The sequence below is a fragment of the Dermochelys coriacea genome, chromosome 1 (genome assembly GCF_009764565.3).
Source record: "Dermochelys coriacea isolate rDerCor1 chromosome 1, rDerCor1.pri.v4, whole genome shotgun sequence".
Taxonomy (NCBI): Eukaryota; Metazoa; Chordata; order Testudines; family Dermochelyidae; genus Dermochelys; species Dermochelys coriacea.
The window spans coordinates 265035835-265058432 of record NC_050068.2 but is presented as its reverse complement, the minus strand read 5'-3'; the positions used below and the strand labels follow the sequence as shown (position 1 = coordinate 265058432).

The following is a 22598-nucleotide window of genomic DNA, read 5'->3' as shown; positions in this document are numbered from 1 at the left end:
GAAGAAGCACCTGGCTAGATTTTGAATTAAGTACTATCTTTTTTTTTTTTTTTTAAAAAAACGCTTTTATGAAGTTGTGAGCAAACCTACTGAAACGGTTATCTGTCACAACACCCTGTACTTCGCTGTATCATTCATAACCCTCACTTATTATAATCAACCTTTGCGGGTGGAACATGTTGTTTTGAGACCTAAAATGTGGAGCTCGCAACAGTTAACAAGCTTCTCTGTTTATGCTGGCAAAGCTTTAACTTATATCAAGCCTAAAATACTTGATTACATTGGATATCCCTTAGACTCATGAGAAAACATATCAAGTTAGAAGTAGAAACAACTTACTAATTTAAGAGTATGAATAATACTTTCACTGACAAGGAAACTTCTAGGCAAAACTTCTATTTAAATATGTAAAATTGAAAATACTGCACTAAAATGTAAACAGGGTTTTATCACTTTTTAACTAATTGAGATTCTAAATTTAACCTCTCTTCATAAGCCAACTCTCCTTCCACCTATAGGCCATAAAACCCTGCTAGTTCCATTCACCATACTCCTCCATCTTCTTTTTCAGTGTGAACTACAGACTACCACCAGCACACATCTTCATACTAACCAGATGTATCATTACACTCCCACCACATGGACACAAGCTTCCTGCTCCTCTAGTCTACCTGCTTGTGTACAAGAGATATCCATACCTTAACGTGTCTGTACCAAATGACAGGTTTCAGAGTAGCCGTGTTAGTCTGTATTTGCAAAAGAAAAGGAGGACTTGCGGCACCTTAGACTAACAAATTTATTTGAGCATAAGCTTTCGTGAGCTACAGCTCACTTCATTGGATGCATTCAGTGGATGCAGTCCACTGAATGCATCCGATGAAGTGAGCTGTAGCTCACGAAAACTTAATGCTCAAATTTGTAGTCTCTAAGGTGCCACAAGTCCTCCTTTTCTTTCTGTACCAAATGGGGACTAAACCCCACAGCATCTCACTGATTTAAGGCCAGAAGACCAGCTGTGATTGTCTAGGGCAGTGATGCTCAGACTGAGGCTCATGAGCTGCAAGTGGCTCTTTGCAGCACATGATATTAAAACACTGTGTGATTATTAATCAGGATGCTTTTACTATGTTAATTGTAGTTGATAAAATTTGGTCAGTCATTTCACTGTGAGAATAATGTGTATATAAAAATAGTAATGAAACAATGAATTCACACTACTGTGGCTCTTTTGGATAATGATGGATTTGTTAATTTGACTCTTGAAACACAGGTTTGAGTATCGGTGACCTGCATAACACAGACCATTAGACTTCCCTGAATGAAATCCTATTTCAAATCCAATACCTGTGGTTGAACTACTCTGTGTGTGTGTGTGTGTGTGTGTGTGTGTGTGTGTGTATTTATAGGTTTTTTGCTGCCTAAAGTCCAATCTTGATTTAAAATTTTCCAGTGATAGAGAATCCACCACAACCTTTGGTCCAAAGACAGTATACTCTTCCATGTGATCCAGTTCACCTTACCCACCCTTTTAATATGGGTTGGATATTGCACTGTACTAAACTCACTCATCTTCCTGATATTATTCAGACACCTGCTCTTTAGCAATAGGTTGGAGATTCCTCCTCTTTTAAGTATCTGCTAGAGATACCAGTATATATCATATACCCACTGAGGGAAAGGGGAGCTAGTGTATATGCTTAGGAGGGCTACCTACTTGTGCCTTTGCTGCTTACTGCCTGTTCCTCTTCCCTCAGGGCAATACTCAAATAATATGAAGAGAAGAGGTGGAAAAATTCCTATTTGTCCATTCTCTATGTTCTATGCTGCACAAGCTATAGCACTAGCACTCTAACTGTCTGGTCCTCTACTGAGGCTTTTTGAGCTCTGATCCTAAGGTTATGAGAATCTGCCTCGTGCTTACACTTTCCTCATCTGTAGACAAACTCCCTCTCTCTGGTATAGGTAGAAAGATTATGAGCTAATCATAAATGAAAATTTGTACTAAGTTTTATAATTTATTGCTTAATTGGAGAAAATTAAATTTCACCTGACAACTCAATGTTTTTTCAGTCAGTAGCGGGAGGTTGAGTAGAGATCTGGGCAGAATAGAGACTGGGATTTAATTCTGACTTCCATGACTTTCTAGAATGAGGTGTTAACTTTGGCATAGTTGATAGGCCAGAAGAGACCATTATGATCATCTAGTCTGACCTCCTAATTCCCAGAGCAGATCTTCTAGAAAAAAATCCAGTCCAGATTTAAAATTCAGTGATGGTGAATACACCATGACCCTTGGTAAATTGTTCCATGGTCAATTACTTTCACTGTTAAATTTTGTCATTCCAGTTTAAATTTGTCTAACTTCAACATCTAGTCCTTGGATTGTTATACCTTTCTCTGCTAGGTTGAAGAGTCCATTACTGAGTATTTGTTCACCATGTAGATACCTATAGATTGTAATCAAATCATTCTCCTTCTCCTCGCCTTCATCCCATCCATATGGAGTTGGCTCACAGGACTCATTTTATGGATGACTTTGCCAAAAGTTTTAGGGTCAGATGCTACCCCGACACCAGCCTTCCTTCTTTTTCCAACAGGCTTGGGAAGGCTGTGGAGGAGTTCAAGTCATCCTTTAAGCTTCTCTTAGTTAACTAAATACCACTATAAGGCAAGTTTTCTATTCTTTTAAATATTCCTCCCAATTTTTTCCAGGTAGGCCATAAACTGACACGGGAGGTAGGGGGGTCAGGTTCAAAGGGCTACTACTTATCCCCTTGAGCTTTCCAGCTGGTGTGTATGTGTGTGTGTGTGTGTGTGTATATATATATATATATACACACACACACATTTTAATAGACACATTTTCAAACAACTACATTTTAGTTTTTGTCTGGGACACTGAATTAGACTTGGTGCTTCAATTCACATGATCATTTGCAAGGTGGTTATTTCTATATAATTATAAAGGTTTATTAACAATTATTTAAAAAACACAACAAACTTCAGAAGGGGAACATTAACATACCAAACCCTGAACATTTATAATTTAGTATGAAATTTCAATTTGATAAGCTCTTCTCCAACAGCTGCTTTTGCACAATCACTCAAAAGGAACAGATCTCACTAAGCAGGCTTTAAATTTGTAGACTAACACACCCAGACCAAGATGTTAGGGAATAATATTGATTCCCAAATTAATGGGTACCCATCTTGAGTTTTTGGAAGGCTGATACTCAAATACATTTCCTTAAAATCAGCCCCCCATTTAGGGTGACTTGAGTTGGATACCCAAAGTACTAGTCACTCTTGAAATCTTGTTCTTATTCTTCTACTCTTTAACTATAGAGTCTACAAACAGGCAAGTTTGCTCCGCTGCTCTGTACTTGGTTTAAAGCCTCAGTGACAATGTATTGTCTTTTTCTACCCTACTTTTTATGACCGATAAAGAAAACTCACACCTGAAGTGTACTAATCAACATCTATGCTGCTTCCCAGTGTAAGTCATCTGAGCCCCACTCCCACCTACAAGTCTGGTATCCTTTCTCAGGCTACAGACCAGGGATGGCCAACTGTGGATCCAGAGCCACATGCGGCTCCTTGTATAGGCACCGACTCTGGGGCTGGAGCTCCAGGCACCAACTTTCCAGTGGGCCAGGAGATGCTCACTGCTCAAGAGTCCTCCTCTGGCTCCCCTGAGCCTGCCATGCCCTCGGAGGGCCTCCTGCATGCCACCAAAACAGTTATTGGGAGGTGCTGGGAGGGAGGGAGGGATGCTGATCAGTGGGCAGGAGGTGCTGGGAGCTGGGGGGCTGCTGACATATTACCGTGGCTCTTTGCCAATGTACATTGGTAAATTCTGGCTCCTTGTCAGGCTCAGGTTGGCCACCCCTGCTATAGATCAACCTTTTAGAAACAAAATATGCAACAACCTTCTCTTCGGAATGGTTTAGAACCAGGGATGTCCCTATTTATATGCAAAGTATGCAGCTGCGTAGGGCACCAGGAACTTTGGGGCACCAAATTTCTTGGTGCCCTATGCCACTGCATGCTGCTCCAGCCCCTGCTCCGCCTCTCCCCCTGGCTCCACCCGTGCCACAGTCCCGCTTCTTCCCACCCTGCTCTGCCCCAGTCCTGCCCCCACTCCACCCCTTCCCCAAAGCCCCCGCCCTGACTCCCCTGAGGACTGCAGCAGGCCCAACCCCACACTCACTGGCAGCAGGAAGTGCAGCAACCAGAGTGTAGCATCACAAAAAGAAACCCTCCTCTTTTGCTGCTAGTTGCGGGTTCTGCCAAGCAAACATGACCTGCTTGGCTACTTCTCAGGACTTGCTATCACCTAGTCCAGGGTTGTGAATTAGGAGGGATGGGGTTTTGTGGTCAAAACACTCACAGTTTCCTCCCTCCTAGCTAATGTGCACAGTTTATGTATTTGATGATTGAGGTGTGCTGTTGCATTTTGCGTGTATGTGAAAAGGAAGGTGAGACTGGGGGTACGGAGCACAGACGTGAGCCCAATGTGATAGCGGAGTGGCCTGTTTGATTTTTCCCTCACTGGCTTCCTCCTTGCTTATTTGCAAGGACTTTGCTGCCCATCCACCGGTCACTAGTCCAGAGGTTGTAAATTTGGAGGGATGGGATTTTGTGATCGAAAAACACTCACAATTCCTTTCCTTCTTGCTGCCTGTATAATTTGCATCATACACATGGACACAAATACAGGGAAGTATTTTTCAAATTTTAAAAACATTATATAACCTGGTATATAAATAAATAGTTAGCTTTTTATTCAAAGATGTTTTTAACAACAACTATTTACACATAATGTCATTTTTCTGATAAAGAACTGAACTATGCACTTTTTTTGCACTTGTATTCTTTCTTCTCATCAGTGAGGATTTCGTGATTGGTTCCTTCTGGAATGCAGGGCATAGGTGCCCACCTCTTGCAAGAATCACACTGGACCTTTGATAAGTAACAGCTGAGAAAATGAAATGACAGAAGTTATAATGTTACATATACTTTCCATTCACTCCTTCTATTCCTTCCACATGTAAGCATTATCTAAGATATGCCTAGCACAGGGGTGGGCAAACTTTTTGGCCCTGAGGGCTACATCGGGGTTCTGAAACTGTATGGAGGGATGGGTAGGGAAGGCTGTGCCTCCCCAAACAGCCTGGGCCTTGCCCCCATCCACCCCTTCCCACTTCCCACGCCCTGACTGCCCCCCTCAGAACTCAGATCCATCCAACCTCCCCTGCTCCCTGTCCCCTGACTGCTCTGACCCCTATCACAGCCACGCCCCCTGAGACTCCTACGCCTATCCAACCGCCCCCCTGCTGCTCCCTGTCTGCACATCAGGACCCCCTGCCCCTTATTCAACCCCTCCCCCCCCGCTCCTCCACCCCCTTTCCATGCCATTCAGAGCACCAGGACTGGCAGCAGCATTTCATGACTGGAGCCAGCCATGCCGGCCGCACAGTCCCGCTGCCTAGAGCGCTGGCGGCACGGCAAGCTGATGGCTGCGGGGGAGGGGGGACAGAAGAGGAGGGGCCTCCACGGCCGGGAGCTCAAGGGCCATGCAGGACGTCCTGCCGGCCAGATTTGGCCCGCGGACCACAGTTGCTCCCCTCTGGCCTATCACCATGATGGAAATGTTTCCTGTTGTGGAATTTTCACAAGAATCCTGATTCTAAGAGGTTATGGCATGTGTTTCTGATACAATTCTATGTTTCTTACCATCGTTGCAATCCTCCACTTTCCTTTTCACAACCTAACAAGGTTGCAGTATATGCAGTAGTCCTCACGCTTTCTGAAAAATCAATATAGTGCAATGAAATGCTGATTATGTTACGACCAACACTCTAAATGCAGATCCTGAGTTATTAATTACTGTCAATATTTAAATCCAAAAAGAAAAGGACTACTTGTGGCACCTTAGAGGCTAACAAATTTATTTGAGCATAAGCTTTCGTGGAAGTGAGCTGTAGCTCATGAAAGCTTATGCTCAAAATAAATTTGTTAGTCTCTAAGGTGCCACAAGTACTCCTTTTCTTTTTTTGCCAATATTTAAATCCAGTCACTGGTTTGAACATATTTTTTTCTTTTCATGAGTCGTATTTTCTCAAAGTTTTACTTTACTGCATCTGGATATAAAAGTATCCAATTTTATTTAACTGGTCTAGCAATAGCAACCATTCACCCCATTCTAATTTTTTGGTACTTAAAAGATATTAGTGATGAATAGTCACCATTACAGAACCAAACCTGTGAGATACCCCCACTTTAGGGGTATTAAGATAATGGTCTGTTACGTAACATAATTCCACTCTTCGGTTATCTTCACACGTGCCTAATGAGTCTATAGTACATGGGAGAAAGTTATTACCTGACTCCTTCATTAGAACAATTGCTATTTGTCTTCTAAACGCAGTATTAGCCTCTTGTGATGTTTCTACTGAACGGATGTCTTTCTGCTGCAAATATGTTTCTGCAAACTAACACTTCTATTTAGAAAAAGATCATAATTACCAGAGGTGAAAGTGGGCCTGGCCAGCATGCCGGTAAGAAACCGGCCACCGATTCTGGCCCATACCTGGCTGACCTTACAGTGCTGCTGTGGCAGTGCTTTATGCTTTCAGGTCACTGCCCCTTTACCTCACCCCGCATCTGCTGCCCTCTATAGGGTCCGGCAGCGCAGCTGGATGATACCAGGGCCACCAACAGTGGGGGAGCAAAAGGGGCAGTTGCCCTGGGGGCCGGTGATTTAAAAGGGCCTGGGGCTCCTTGCCACCACAGCAGCAGCTGTCAGGAAGGGCTGGCTGGGGGAATCTGGCCCCCCAGCCCTGCACCTTCCGCCCAAGACCCCACCCCACACACCTTGGCAAGGATGCTGGCGCAATGCGCACCAATAATCTCAGCATTTACTTCCACCCCTGATAATTACACATAAATAACAGATGATAATGGCAATCTGGTATTCAAACCTTTAAGATGAGTGGTCTGCAGTTGTGGCCATCACTTTGTCTATTATGCTGAACAATTTTACTCTTCCATCAGATGGGGAGTGCTTGTTATCGTTTGATGAAGTTTCTGAAATTTTTAGAGAGTACATTAGTGGACTGTATAAATGAGCTCCACCCCCCTTTTTTTTTCCCTCTTCTTTCTACACATCCTTTCTATCTCTATTTGCTTAATGAGTGCCATGACTTATGCTCATTTATATATATATATATATATATATATTATATATATATATATATATATAATATATATACATACATACACACACACACACACACACACACACACTTGCATTCATATTACTGTTGCACTCTTACACAATGTATCACCTGCTTTGCTGTGCCCCATGTTGATAACATCTTCGCATTCATGCAACATGCTACTGTTTCCTGTCCACATTCTATGAAGTGGTTAGCCAGACCTCAAATCACAAAAAGTCCACTCAAAGTCCATTAGTAAACACGTTCAGTACAAGTACATGCCATTTCAATTTTTCTTTGTAGCTAACAGGAAGATATTAGTCTCACTATTGTTACATTCCTTGAAAATATTTTCCCATTAACAGTTCATGTACACTGTAAAAGTAAATATCTTAAAAATCACCTCCAATTCCTCAGATATGTTCTTTCATATCTCATCTCATCACACAAGGGGTCAATTATTAACAATTCTTTTGTTTGCATCAATGCTATCTGTAAGTACGTTGTATTGGTAATGTGATAATTTCAACTACTTTATAATGACTTGTCAAAAAACAATCCATTAACATATTCTCATTTGTAAATGTCTAACACACAGGAGAAAAGTGTATTATGAATTCATTGATCAAATCATTACAAACTGCATTCTTTCAAGTAACATTAACAACAGAATTTCACAGTAGCATTTTATTTTTAAATACTAGTTCTTGGAATGTCAAGAGGTACATTCACATTCCACTTTCCTTTGCATGCACTGAACACACTGAAAACCCACAACATGGGAAATTATACCACTGCTACCCAGGTGTGTTACAAATCTCTTATATAATACCACATTTAGTGACCATAATCCAGAAGTACAATAGAAAACATTTTACCGCAAGAACCCAATGACCTGGTGTGTGGTAAGGAAGCAATAATATATCACATTGAAGAAATCCACTCTGTATTCTTTAAAAAAAATTAGAAAAGCAATTATAGTTTCCAGTGAAGCAAACTATGAAATGTAGATTATATGGTATTTCCCAATTTAATTACACAGTATTACAGTACTCATTCCACATCAAACATAGCATTGTATTTGCTGTTTCACACTGTGTTTAACGACCAAATGAAAATGTGCGTTGCTCATGCTGTGTATGAAAGCTTGTTAGCATTTACCTTCACTTTCATTTGTGTTGCTCTGCCTGAGAGAATGACTGTGGAAACGACTGCCGAGATGGCTTGTAGCTGTTGACAGTCAACCAAGTTATGAATGCATTAATCAATCATTCTGGCACATAAAGAAGATAATGACACATTTCAGAGTGGTAGTTTGTAACAGCAAAAATGAGGAGTACTTATGGCACCTTAGACACCAACAAATTTATTTGGGCATAAGCTTTCGTGGGATAAAACCCACTGCATCAGATGCATGGAGTGGAAAAATACAGAAGGCAGAAAAATAACACAGTACATGAAAAGATGGGAGTTGTCTTACCAAGTGAGGGGTCAATTCTAACGAGACAATTCCATTAAACTGGAAGAGGGCAATCATCAGCAGGAGGAAAAATCACTTTTGTAGTGGTAATTAGGTTGGCCTATTTCAAACAGTTGACAAGAAGGTGTAATTAATAGTAGGGAGAAATTAGCATGGGGGAAAATTTGTTTTTAGTTTTTGTAGTGACCTATCCAGTCCCGATCTTTATTCAGGCCTAATTTGATGGTGTCCAGTTTGCAACTTAATTCCAGTTCTGCAGTTTCTTGTTGGAGTCTGTTTTTGAAGTTTTTTGTTGAAGAATTACCATTTCTAAGTCTGTTATTGAGTGTCCAGGGAGATTAAAGTGTTCTCTGACTGGTTTTTGAAAGTTATCATTCTTGACGTCTGATTTGTGTCCATTTATTCTGTTGTGTAGAGACTGTCTGGTTTGGCCAATGTACATGGAAGAGGGGCATTGCTGGCACATGATGACATACATCACATTGGTAGATATGCCGATGAACGAGTCCCTGATGGTGTGGCTGATGTGGTTAGGTCCTATGATGGAGTCCCTTGAATAGATATGTGGACAGAGTTGGCAACGTGGTTTTTTGCTGGGATAGGTTCCTGGGTTAGTGTTTTTGTTGCGTGGTGTGTAGTTGCTGGTGAGTATTTGCCTCAGAGGGCTGTCTGTAAGTGAGGACATAATGAAGAACATAATGAAGTTCATATAGACAGACATGCAATGTATCCTTAGTGTTACAAATAAGATATGTAAGAGATTCATGTAAAAACAAAGATTTGTAATCAATGTGCTCTGTCTTACTTAATGTAAAAAACTGACTAAGCTGCTCACATACTTGTGTTTAATTAAAGGGACCCACTGAAATGTATAGCAAAACTAATGTGGCCCTCAACGTGTCCAGGATTGTATGTCAGATATGCACCTCCAAATACATTTCAGTACATGTTTTGCAGCAGTAAATACACTGAAATGTTGCAATTTCAGGTTTAGATTGATATTTCAAGAATATTTGCACTTAAGTATGTTGTACCACATTCATGTGATTGTTTACTTATTGATACAATTTATACTTTTATGTACCATCACAGTAAGTGGCCTACCTTTCCACCTGCTTTCTCAACCACACAGCTCAAATATGCATAAATAACCTACAACACATGATGAAAGAAAGGGAACAATTTAATAATATTTGATGAATCAGTTCTGTTACCATACATGTTTAGTGGTACTTAAGTGTACCTCATCACATATCCAACTTCTTGGTATCAGGCAATGAAATGAAGAGCCATACAATTTGATATTTCTCACTTTGGCCTCCAGTCTCTCTCTGTGTGTTTGCCGGTCATTACAAATATGACTAGAAAAAAAAGTAACACACATTACATGCATGGTAATACAGTCTCCTTTTTCTCTGTTTTACTACTGTGAATGCTGCCACTTTGTACATGAAAAACATACTTTAACATACTTCATAAATGGAACTATGTTAAAAACCTGTTTAAGAAAGGTGTGGTAACCAATTACCTTTCAGAAACCATTGTCTGTCCTTCCCCATCCTCCATAAGCATATCAACATCGTCATTATCATCAATTGTATCATTGCTTGAAACATCCTGCCCTACATCCTCTTCTTCCATTATTGTGACCTCTATGGTTTTCACTGTGCTATCATGAGACCTTGTGAGATACAGCACCATCCATTTTTCAAATTTCTTCTGAGGGCATTTCTGGTTCAGTTTTACCAACTGCGATTTCAGTTCTGATGTTTTCCTCTGATGTGCTTTCAGCAGCTAATGTTGGTGGCTCTTTAAATGGTTTTAAATGCATGATACTGTACATGGTTCCTAACAATTTTCCTAACATGGTTTGTAATTTCACTCTCTTACCCTCAACAGTCATAATTTTGTATGGTCCCCGATAGGTAGGTTCCAGTGGTCCTCCTTTTCTTCTTCTCTTTCTAGCATTCAGTAACAGAACACAGTCCCCAACATCAAATCTTATTTCCTCATATTCAGAAGTCTTTCTTTTAGTATAATGTCTTTGTTGTTGTTCTTGTGCTTTAGAAATGTTACTTAGAGCTAGTGCAATGTCAGCATCATGTCTCAATTTCATATCTATGCTGTACTCTTTGCAGAAATCTTCCCCAAATTTATTCATATCTGGGATCTTAGTAAACAAATGGAGAAGGGGTTGTATTCATATAATGAAGACACACTGAATGACATGTGTACATGAAAGCTGCTGGTAACAACATACACTTATCATGTAATTCTCTGAGACTTCTTCTGCAAACACTGGGTCATCATAAAGCATTAGTCAGAAAGGGTGAAATTTTTGTTGTTGAGTGTACTTTAGTTCGCAAAGAAAACAAAATTGGCTCAAGTAATTCATCCCAGTTACTTTCATTGTCATCAACCATCTTCCGCAATGCTCTGTAAGAAATGCTCATTAATTTGTTTGTTAGAAAAAAAAAAAAGCACATGTATATTCTTGACTGAAACAGATTATACATAATCAAAAGGTTTCAGAGTAGCAGCCATGTTAGTCTGTATTCGCAAAAAGAAAAGGAGTACTTGTGGCACCTTAGAGACTAACAAATTTATTTGAGCATAAGCTTTCATGAGCTACAGCTCACTTCATCGGATGCATTCAGTGGAAAATACAGTGGGGAGATTTATATACATACACAGAGAACATGAAACAATGGGTTTTATCATACACACTGTAAGGAGAGCGATTACTTAAGATGAGCTATCACCAGCAGAGGGGGGGGGAGAAAAACCTTTCATGGTGACAAGCAAGATAGGCCATTTCGAGCAGTTAACAAGAACATCTAAGGAACGGGGGGGGGGGGGAGAAATAACATGGGGAAATAGTTTTACTTTGTGTAATGACTCATCCATTCCCAGTCTCTATTCAAGCCTAAATTAATTGTATCCAGTTTGCAAATTAATTCCAATTCAGCAGTCTCTCGTTGGAGTCTGTTTTTGAAGTTTTTTTTGTTGAAGAATAGCCACTCTCATGTCTGTAATCGAGTGACCAGAGAGATTGAAGTGTTCTCCGACTGGTTTTTTGAATGTTATAATTCTTGACGTCTGATTTGTGTCCATTTATTCTTTTACATAGAGACTGTCCGGTATGGCCAATGTACATGGCAGAGGGGCATTGCTGGCACATGATGGCATATATCACATTGGTAGATGTGCAGGTGAACGAGCCTCTGATAGTGTGGCTGACGTGATGAGGCCCTATGATGGTGTCCCCTGAATAGATATGTGGACACAGTTGGCAACGCGCTTTGTTGCAAGGATAGGTTCCTGGGTTAGTGGTTCTGTTGTGTGGTTGTTGGTGAGTATTTAGAGGATGTTGATCAGGTGGTTCTGCAGTTTCTTTGAAAAGGTGTAATACATAATCAAAAAGACTTTCAGTGTAACACATTGATTTTGAAGATTTTTTAGTGAGTTGCATCTTCTGGCATAGGACACTCTACTTGCCTTTATTACTGTAATACTGACACCCATTCACTTACCTTTAAATGGATTCATTAGCGTTTTCAACCAAGCCATTGGTTTGTGGATGGTACAGGCTGGTGAAGCTACGTTTTATTCCCAATCTTTGACAAATATACTGGTTAAACTGGAAGAAAATAAGTTACATCATAAACTTACATACAGACTTGTCTTAAGGAATGTTCCTTTGCCTGTTTGCATTAGTTTTAGGTGTAATTAGCAACAGGAATAGCCCATCTTTTAATATTACTATTGGAAATAAGTTGTTGTGGGTTTTTTTTGATAGATTTGAAGACATCCCAGAAATTTTTTTGTAGCAAACGTGACTGTGACTAACTGCAGTTTATCAAAAACAGTATGGTGATTGTTCTTGACAACTGTTTGAGAAAAATGTGCCTTTAATAAAGAAATCACAAGAGCCATGAAACCCATGTTTATTGTCAGCTATCTGTGACCTGATGGTGAGGTTAAATATATAGTGAAAATAATCTGAAAAAAAAATTACCTTGTTATTGAATTCAGGACCAAGATCTGTCAGTATCCTCTGTAGGCATCCACGTCGAAGAACCATTTTGTATATGCTGTTTGCAACCTCAGATGCTGACTTACTTCTAAGTGGAAAGGCTTCCACCCATCTTGAAAGATAATCTATGGCTGTCAGTATATACCGGTATCCATCCTTCGTTACTGGTAATGGTCCTATTAAATCCAGTCCCACCAATTCCCAGATCTGAGTGATCTATATGCCAGGGTACCAGTTACAGTCATGCTTCATATTTTTCTTACTAAATGTGCTCAATAAACCCGTATCTCATAAGCAGAGGACACAATGTAATATGGTTACAACAGCCACAGAATCAGAATGTAAAGCCCACTTTTAAAAACAGAAGAAAAAGAAAGAAAGGGAAAACAAACACAAAAAGAAGTACGGGAATGGGTTAGGAAAAATAATACAAGAGTAAAGCTGAAGAAATATCCCAGGCCAGTGCAAAGGAGCCGTAGAGGTCATTGCTGCACTATGCTGTGCCACTTGTATGCATTGCACTTGCTTCAAACTCAAGGCCTCATTATATAGCAGTAATAACAATGTATAATGTGTGACGGGGCAAGGCCAGAGGCTACAGAAAAGTAGTCTTATTGGGATCCGGGAAGTGGGCGGGCGAGGCCCGTCCACAGCTAAAGGATCCCCCCCAGCCTAAAAGGGGGATCCACAGGACCTAGATGCCCAAAAATGCCGGGGGACAACTAATAAAATAACAGGGACAGGTGTGCGGTCAAAGGGTCAAAAGAAGGGAACCGGACGGGGACACCGAGCAGAGAACCCCGGACAGAGCCCACTGCTCCTCAAAGGCGTCAAGGGAGTCAGAGGACGCCGCCCAGAGGAACTCTGCCCGGATACGTGAACGGACCGAGGATCGGAAATAGGCCCTACAGTCACAGGAGACTCCATCGGCCAACCTCCTCGCTCTGGTTTTGTAGATGGCCATTTTAGCTAGGGCCAGGAGGAGGTTGACCAGGAGATCCCGTGACTTTGTGGGGCCATGGATAGGGAGTGCATAAATGAGAAGGTGAGGGGAGAAGTGCAACCAAAAACGTAATAAGATATTGGTGAGGAGCCGGAATAGGGGCTGCAGCCTGGCACACTCCAGGTAGACATGTGCCAGGGTATCCCTCACGCCGCAAAAGGGGCAGGTGTCTGGGATTGTGGTGAACCGCGCCAAGTACACGCCCGTGCTCACGGCTCCGTGAAGGAGCCGCCAACTGACATCCCCGGCGGGCTTTGGGACTAAGATGGAATATAGGCTGGCCCACCGGGGCTTACAGAAAAAAAAAAGTAGTGGGAGTCAGATATATTAGCCCCAGGCTAAATAAATCCCTGTTACCAGGATAAGTAAATGGCAGCTGCTCCAGGTCAATTAAGACACCTTGGGCCAATTTAGATCTTTCCAGAAGGCAGGGAAGACAGCTAGGTTGATTGGGACACCTGAAGCCACTTAGGTGCTGGCTGAAAGTAGTTAAAAGCCTCCTAGTTAGTCAGCTAGGCATGTGTGTCAGGAGCTGTAGGAGGAAGCCATGCTGTTGGAAGAACTAAGCAGTATAAACCAGATCAGGTGCAAGGAAGGAGGCTGTAAGGTAACAGTGATGGAGATATTGAGTGGGGACTGCTCTGGGGAAGTGGCCCAGGTTGTACATGTCCTATTTCCAAAAGTCATCTACTATAGCTACTACTATTAGGGTCCCTGGCCTGGAGTAGAGGGCGGGCCTGGGCTCCCCCCTTCCCACCGTGATTAATCACTGAGATTGGGAAACAACAGAGACTGTGCGAGGGAGGGTGGCTTCTCCTCATCTCCCTTGCTGGTTTATGATGAAAATAGCTCAGTAGGCTGTGACTCTTGCCTGTAGAGAGAGAGAAGGGCTATGTGGAGGGTCACAATGAGCCTCTGAAGCTAGGAAAATCCACCAGGAACTGCGGGACACACTGAGATAAGGACAGAGCTTTGTCACAAATGATAAATAATGTGTCTGATTCCAAAATTCACCTTTATGCTTCTCAAGGTGGCATCCAGATTAAATTCCTTTCCCTGTTTCTGGCAAGTTGGACATTGTGCAACCTAGTTTGGATGGAATAATATGACCACATTAACATTTTGTTATGGAAATAATATTGCAAGGGAACAGTTTACATTTGCACACCAAATATATTTTTATATTTCTTTTATAAATTTTGAACTCGTATTTCAATTGTAAATAGCATTCTTCACGATTTAGTTTCATTACTTTACATATCCAATTGGGAATGTCTTTTGTCATTCCTGGCCAATAGTATTTTGATGTCAGCATATTCCTTGTTTTGAATATTCCTAGATGTCAACCCAATAGACTATCATGATACCTTTCAAAAAATGCAGAGCTTCTTTCATGGTATGCACAATGACAACCTTTCTTCCTTTTGCAGAATGGAACAATGTGCCCTCTGTTGATCTTAGAACTTGGAGCACAGAGGATGATTAAGGTTTCTCAGGGCCCTGGGCCAGAGCAATTGTTGTGCCCCTACCCACCCTGTCTGCCTGCTGCACCAACCATGGTCCTATCCCTTTCAGCCTCTTCCCCAGGATTCCAGCCATGTTCCACCTAGGCTCCCTGCCATTCTGCCTGCCCCATGATTCCTTTCCTCATTTCCCACCCACCTCCCTCTCCCACACAGCCCCAGGACTGGAAAAGCTCAGTCCCTGTGTCATGACCCCAGGGTTGTTCCAGGGAGTGAGAGCATCTCCAGTCTCAGGGCTGCGGCGGGGGTTTGGTGGCTTTTTTAGAGGACCAGGAGCAAGGTGCTGGAGCTTCTCCAGCCCCACCCAGCGCTTCTGCTGGAGATGGGGTCAGGCATAGGGGCTCCCCATGCTGCATGGCCCACCCACTGGGTGGAAGCTGCCCCCCTCCTTAGCCTGGGCCCAGTAGTCAACAGTGGCTAATCTGCCAATGAGGGAGACATAATGATGAAATCAAGTGTTGCATTTAAGCTATGGCCAGTTATTTGCAAAGCTATTCATTAATTTTAAGGCATATGCATATCAAAGACCTCTATATACAATATGGTTCGTAATGGCTTGAGTACAAGGGCGGGAATTTCAATGTATGGTTAGGACTAGCTGGTTCTTGTTTTTTAAATTAGAAATCATTGCTCAGTGAACATATAGTGATTCTTGTTGGTGCTTACAGCACACTGGATGATGTACTTAAGAAATGAAGCAAAGTCACAGGGTTTTCTGGTAACAATTAGAATTTATACTCATTTCTCATGTAACTGCCATATATTTGTTGCATAGATAGCAAAGGAAATTTTCTGGAAAATTTGAATAAAGCTAATGATCCCGATCCCGGTCCCATTGAAGGTAAGGTTAACACTTCAAATAATCCCAGTGTTGGGACATCAGGACCATCATTTACAGGCTGAAGTTTCCAGTGTAATGTGTCAGTATTATATTGGGGGGGAAAAAAAAGGGTCCCTTGCCTTCCAAAGAAAAATTGACAGCAAATCGACACAGGTTCGGTCTGCCTGCCTTATTCATTCCTTCAGGATATGGGTTACTCCTTATGTATGCCAAAACATTTGCAATTTTTTCCCTCAAAAGATTTCCCTGAGAATTGTTCACAACAGAAAACCGTTATTAAGTGGAAACAGGCAGTATCAATCCATATAAGACTCAAAGTTGAGTTAGAAGGTATGAGTTGTACATTGCAGACATATAAGCAGGATAAACCAAAATTAACAATGCATCATGCATAGGTCAGTCACAACACAGACAAGAAGTAGTTGTGGCTTACAAAAGAAGGCTGTATTCGTGAGCTACAGCTCACTTCATGCTTATGCTCTAATAAATTTGTTAGTCTCTAAGGTGCCACAAGTACTCCTTTTCTTTTGCGAATACAGACTAACACGGCTGCTACTCTGAAACCTGTCATGTATAGTCATAGTAACTCAGGACCAGACATGTAACAGCACAAAATGTGAATTAAAAAAAAAGCCAACAAAAGAGCTTGAAAATAATAGGTTCAGAAAGCAAATGAATGCACACACGAGCCACTATCTACAGCCAAGCTCTACGATACAACCACATTTGCTCCAACCCCTCAAACAGAGACAAACACCTACAAGATCTCTATCAAGCATTCTTACAACTATAATACCCACCTGCTGAAGTGAAGAAACAGATTGACAGAGCCAGAAGAGTACCCAGAAGTCACCTACTACAGAACAGGCCCAACAAAGAAAATAACAGAACGCCACTAGCCATCACCTTCAGCCCCCAACTAAAACCTCTCCAATGCATCATCAAGAATCTACAACTTATCCTGAAGGACGACCCATCACTCCTCACAGATCTTGGGAGACAGGCCAGTCCTTGCTTACAGACAGCCCCCCAACCTGAAGCAAATACTCACCAACAACCACATACCACACAACAAAAACACTAACCTGGGAACCTATCCTTGCAACAAAGCCCGATGCCAACTCATCCACATATTTGTTCAAGTGACACCATCATAGGACTTAATCACATTAGCCACACCATCAGGGGCTTGTTCACCTGCACCTCTATCAATGTGATATATGCCATCATGGGCCAGCAATGTCCCTCTGCTATGTACATTGGCCAAACTGGACAGTCTCTATGCAAAAGAATAGATGGACACAAACCTGACAACATTCAAAACCTGGTAGGAGAACACTTCAACCTCTCTGGCCACTCAATAAAAGATTTAAGGGTGGCAATTTCGCAACAGAAAAGCTTCAAAAACCGACTCCAACGAGAAACTGCCGAGCTTGATTTAATATGCAAACTAGATACCATTAACTTAGGTTTGACTAGAGACTGGGAGTGGCTGGGTCATTTCACATATTGAATCTATTTCCCTAAAGTTAAGTATCCTCACACCTTCTTGTCAACTGTGTAAATGGGCCATCTTGATTATCACTAAAGTTTTTTTTTCCTCCTGCTGATAATAGCTCATCTTAACTAATTAGCCTCTCACAGTTTGTTTGGCAACTTCCAGTTTGTGTGTGTGTGTGTGTGTGTGTGTAAAAACTCTTCTTACTATATGTTCCATTCTATGCATCCGATGAAGTGGGCCGTAGCTCATGGAAGCTTATGCTCTAATAAATTTGTTAGTCTCTAAGGTGCCACAAGTACTCCTGTTCTTCTTGAAACAGTATACTTACCTGCGATAATGGTGTGTGTAGTACAGATAATTTTTTGCTTGGTGCAACTTTTTGGGGAAAAAAATAGTTTTCAGTAATTCTGAAGAATCTGAAATAAAGAAACCCCTATAACATACACATATCAGTATCACCTCATTCTCAGGTATGCCTTTAACAGATCCTTTTACTGAAATTTAAATAGCCAATCCTAATATACTGTAACTAGATTATCTAATCAATTATATCCCACCACCTTAATTGGTTTATACTTAATTATATAGCAGACAAAAAAAGAACCAGAGACCACAGAGATAAACAATTGAGAAATGGGGACCATAAAGACAAAACAATAAAGAAATCACCATGATTACAGGCATGCAAACCATTTAAGAAATGACTATACAGTTTTGGTAAAAATTCTTGATTATTCATGCACTTAGCCTAATCACATCAGCCACACTATCAGAGGCTCGTTGCGCATCTACCAATGTGATATATGCCATCATGTGCCAGCAATGCCCCTCTGCCATGTACATTGGTCAAACTGGACAGTCGCCACGTAAAAGAATAAATGAACACTAATCAGACGTCAAGAATTATAACATTCAAAAACCAGTTGGAGAACACTTTAATCTCTCTGGTCACTTGATTATAGACCTAAAAGTAGCAATACTTCAACAAAAAAAACTTCAAAAACAGACTCCAACGAGAGACTGCTGAATTGGAATTAATTTGCAAACTGGATACAATTAATTTAGGCTTAAATAGAGACTGGGAGTGGATGGGTCATTACACAAAGTAAAACTGTTTCCCCATGTTTATTCCCCTCTCCCTTACCCCCCACTGTTCCTCAGATGTTCTTGTCAACTACTGGAAACGGCCGACCTTGATTATCACTACAAAAGCTTTTTTCCCCCCGCTCTCCTGCTGGAAATAATTCACCTTAAGTAATCACTTTCGTTACAGTGTGTATGGTAACACCCATTGTTTCATGTTCTCTATGTATATAAATCTCCATACTGTATATTCCACTGAATGCATCCGATGAAGTGAGCTGTAGATCATGAAAGCTTATGCTCAAATAAAGTTTTTAGTCTCTAAGGTGCCACAAGTACTCCTTTTCTTTTTGCGAAAACAGACTAACACGGCTGCTACTCTGAAACCAGTAATACTACAGTACTTTGTTGTTCTGTGGCTGCAGAGGTATTAACAGAGCATTGAACATGAAATGGTCTTTAACAATATGTTCTTGCTACTTACATTAAAGAAATCTATTCCACCTTGGTTTAGTAGAGACCTCTGATTGACTGTCAAGGTTCCTTCCCCACTCTGAACTCTAGGGTACAGATGTGGGGAACTGCATGAAAACCCCCCTAAGCTTATTTTTACCAGCTTAGGTTAAAACTTCCCCAAGGTACAAACTATTTTACCTTTTGTCGCTGGCCTTTATTGCTGCCACCACGCAGTGACTAACAAATATATAAAAGGGAAAGAGCCCGCTTGGAAACATCTTTCCCCCAAAATCCCCCCAAGCCCTACACCCCCTTTCCTTGGGAAGGCTTGACAAAAATCCTCATCAATTTACATAGGTGAACACAGACCCAAACCTTGAATCTTAAGAACAATGAAAAAAGCAATCAGGTTCTTAAAAGAAGAATTTTAATGGAAGAAAAAATAAAAGAATCACCTCTGTAAAATCAGGATGGTAAATACCTTACAGGGTAATCAGATTCAAAACATAGAGAATCCCTCTAGGCAAAACCTTAATTTACAAAGACACAAAAACAGGAATATCCATTCCATTCAGCACAGCTTATTTTATCAGCCATTTAAAACAGATTCTAACGCATATCTAACTAGATTGTTTATTAGCCCTTTACAGGAGTTCTGACCTGTATTCCTGCTCTGGTCTCAGCAAAAGTAACACACAGACAGAGAGAAACTTTGTTTCCCCCCCACACACACACACTCCAGCTTTCAAAGTATCTTGTCTCCTCATTGGTCATTTTGGTCAGGTACCAATGAGGTTATCTTTAGCTTCTTAACTCTTTACAGGTGAAAGGGTTTTTTTTCCCTCTGGTCAGGAGGGATTTAAAGGTGGTTAGCCTTCCCTTGATATTTATGACATTGACCAATAAGAATCTGGTGTTGCAGGTCCCCATAGTGCAATCTATATTTGCTTCTCCATTATCAGTGTAGCTTTTATTTTGGTGAGTTTTGCACACAGATGCAGGAATGTGGACTTGAACAGTGGCTGCAGAACTTTTGGATGCTCATCAGCCCAAACCTCCATTATTGCAAAAGATTTTTGCCCTTGGGAAGAATGTAAGATGACACAACATAATACACATAGTGAATATCTGTGAGTCAACTTCTACACACAAGCAATGACTGGAACACAGGACACTAAGGGCTGGATTCACAGCCAAGATAAATGCAGCAAAAGGCAATCCTCACTGCTGGATCAAATGCAAAGGAATTGTTGAAAACAGGACAGGAAATCAGTTATACTGGAAGTCACACGATCCAACAAAATAAACTTGTGCTATTAAAAGAAAGAGGAAAAAAGATAGAATTAAAACTCCTAATTACAAATCAAAGTACAAAAACCATAGCAAGTGATATAATAGAAATACAGATGGAATTCCTAAAACCACTAACAACTACTTACTTAACATTTTTTGATGAGCATTAGCTATTAAAATAAAAAATAAACAGCACAATGACATGCATTGCACAGTGATAATACAGATAAATGACAAAGCGTTCAGAGTAATAGAAATAACATTTTTAAAGGAGAAAAACTATAATGAAAATGGATTACATGAAGAGAGTTCAATTCAGGGAATCACATCAGCAGATAAAACAAATTTGTGAACTGTTATGAGACTTCATGTAGACATATAGTATCAAGAGACTCTTTTAAATACTCAAAATGTGTGACACAGAGTTTGAGGGAATGTAGGTAAATTATTTCACTGCACCAAGTCTCCTGTAGCAGTAAAGTGGCACCAGGGACAGCAGGGAGGGGGTTTGGCGTCAGTACCAGGTTTACAATGATGCCAATGTCACTGTGGCACCAGGCCCACACTGGGAAGGGGCCCATTATGGACCCCTCTAACCCATCCACACAGCAGGGTCTGACCCCTTGCCTCCTATCAGGGCCGGCTATTGTGGACGGGGGTGGGGTCCTGGTGTGGGAGAGTAGGTCTCTAGAGGACCTAGAGGGGGTGCTGGATAGTGAGGGGGTGGGAGGTGCTTGGCAGTGGGGAGGTTTGTGTGTTCTGGAGTGCTGGGGAGTGGGGTTTTTTTGGCAGCACTGGGCAGTGGAGAGTCAGAAGATCTGTGTGTGTTGGGGGTTGTGAAGTGAGGGAGATCTATGTGTGTCGGGGCACTGGGAAGCATGAGGGGTCTGTGTGGGGCACTGTGCAGTTGTGGCAGCGGGGCTGTGGGGGGGCCTCTGGCTGGGAGCGTGCTGGGCAGAGTGGTCTGTGAGAGGGCACTGGGCATAGGGATTTGTGGGGTCTCTGGGTGGGTGGCACTGGGTGTAGGGGGCCAGAGGGATGTGCAGGGGGGGTAGCATGGTGCGGCATGGGCCTGCCCCCAAGGGGAAGAAACCCAATGGCAGAAGCGCAGAGCCAGGCGGACCAGTGTGCATCTGGCGGCTGCCACTTTATAAACAGTGCCCTTGTATTGGGCCGGCTGGAGCAGGGCTGTCCCTGCAGTGCCATGATCCATCTCCCATTGCCCCTGGCCAGCCCCTCATTCTGAGGACTCTGCTCCATGTCCCCCGTGGGGGCCCAGAAATATGGTTAGCACCGGGCCCACAAAAGGTTAAGCCGGCCCTGCTTGGGGCGCAGGCTCTGGGACGGAGTTTGGGGGCAGGAGGGGTGCGGGCTGCGGGGAGTTGGGGTGAGGGGAGCGGGCTCTGACCTGGGGCAGGGGATTGGGCTACAGGAGGGGGGGCAGACCCGTGGACTCTGGGAGGGAGTTTAGCACCTCAGCACATTAGGGCAGAGGAAGGGGCTGCAGCGACTTCATACAGCTACAGAAACTGGCAGAAGGACAGCTAGATACTCCCAAGGCGGGCGGCAGGGCCGGGCCCACATTTCCCAGCGTTCGGCCTCCCGGCGGTGGCCCTGCAGCACGTGCAGACGACAGAGAGGAGCGGCGGGGCCGAAGCGCTGACTCGGGTGACCAGACCGCCGGACGCTGCCCCCCGCTATTTTGTCCGTTTCAGCTGGTCCCCCGGGCCGGGCCAGTCTCGGCATTGGGAGGCCTGGGCCCTTTAAGAACCCGGCCCCAGGAGCCCGCCTTCGGCGCCGGGGCTGACAGGCAGCGTCCTGCGAGGAGAAAGGGAAAAAGCCTCCGCCCCGCTCGCAGCCCGCTAGTGACAAGCGCAGCAGGTGGCTCATCCCACGGGCTCACTGGTCCCCCCCCCTCCCCGAACGGGGGCTTTTGTCCCCGCACAGGCTCTGGCAGCGTCTCTCCCCCGCCGCCGGACTTAACCCCGGCGACCACCCCCGATTTTTTCCCCCCTTCAGCCCCTCTTCCGCCGCTACCCACAGTAGCTTGATGCCCCTCCCCCGCGGCCAGTCAATTCCTGCCCCTGCTCAAAAAGAAAAGGAGGACTTGTGGCCCCTTAGACACTAACACATTTATTAGAGCACAAGCTTTCGTGAGCTAG

At 42.7% G+C, this 22598-nt stretch overlaps 1 long non-coding RNA gene across 1 annotated transcript; it reads right to left on the bottom strand.

Annotated features, from left to right (window-relative positions):
- Positions 1-19993: 19993 nt before the first annotated feature.
- LOC122455584 lies at positions 19994-22525 on the bottom strand. Its single transcript, XR_006273896.1, has 2 exons — positions 22478-22525; positions 19994-20456 (listed from the first exon to the last, which is right to left on the bottom strand). It is a non-coding gene; the product is annotated as an uncharacterized LOC122455584 (long non-coding RNA).
- Positions 22526-22598: the final 73 nt, after the last annotated feature.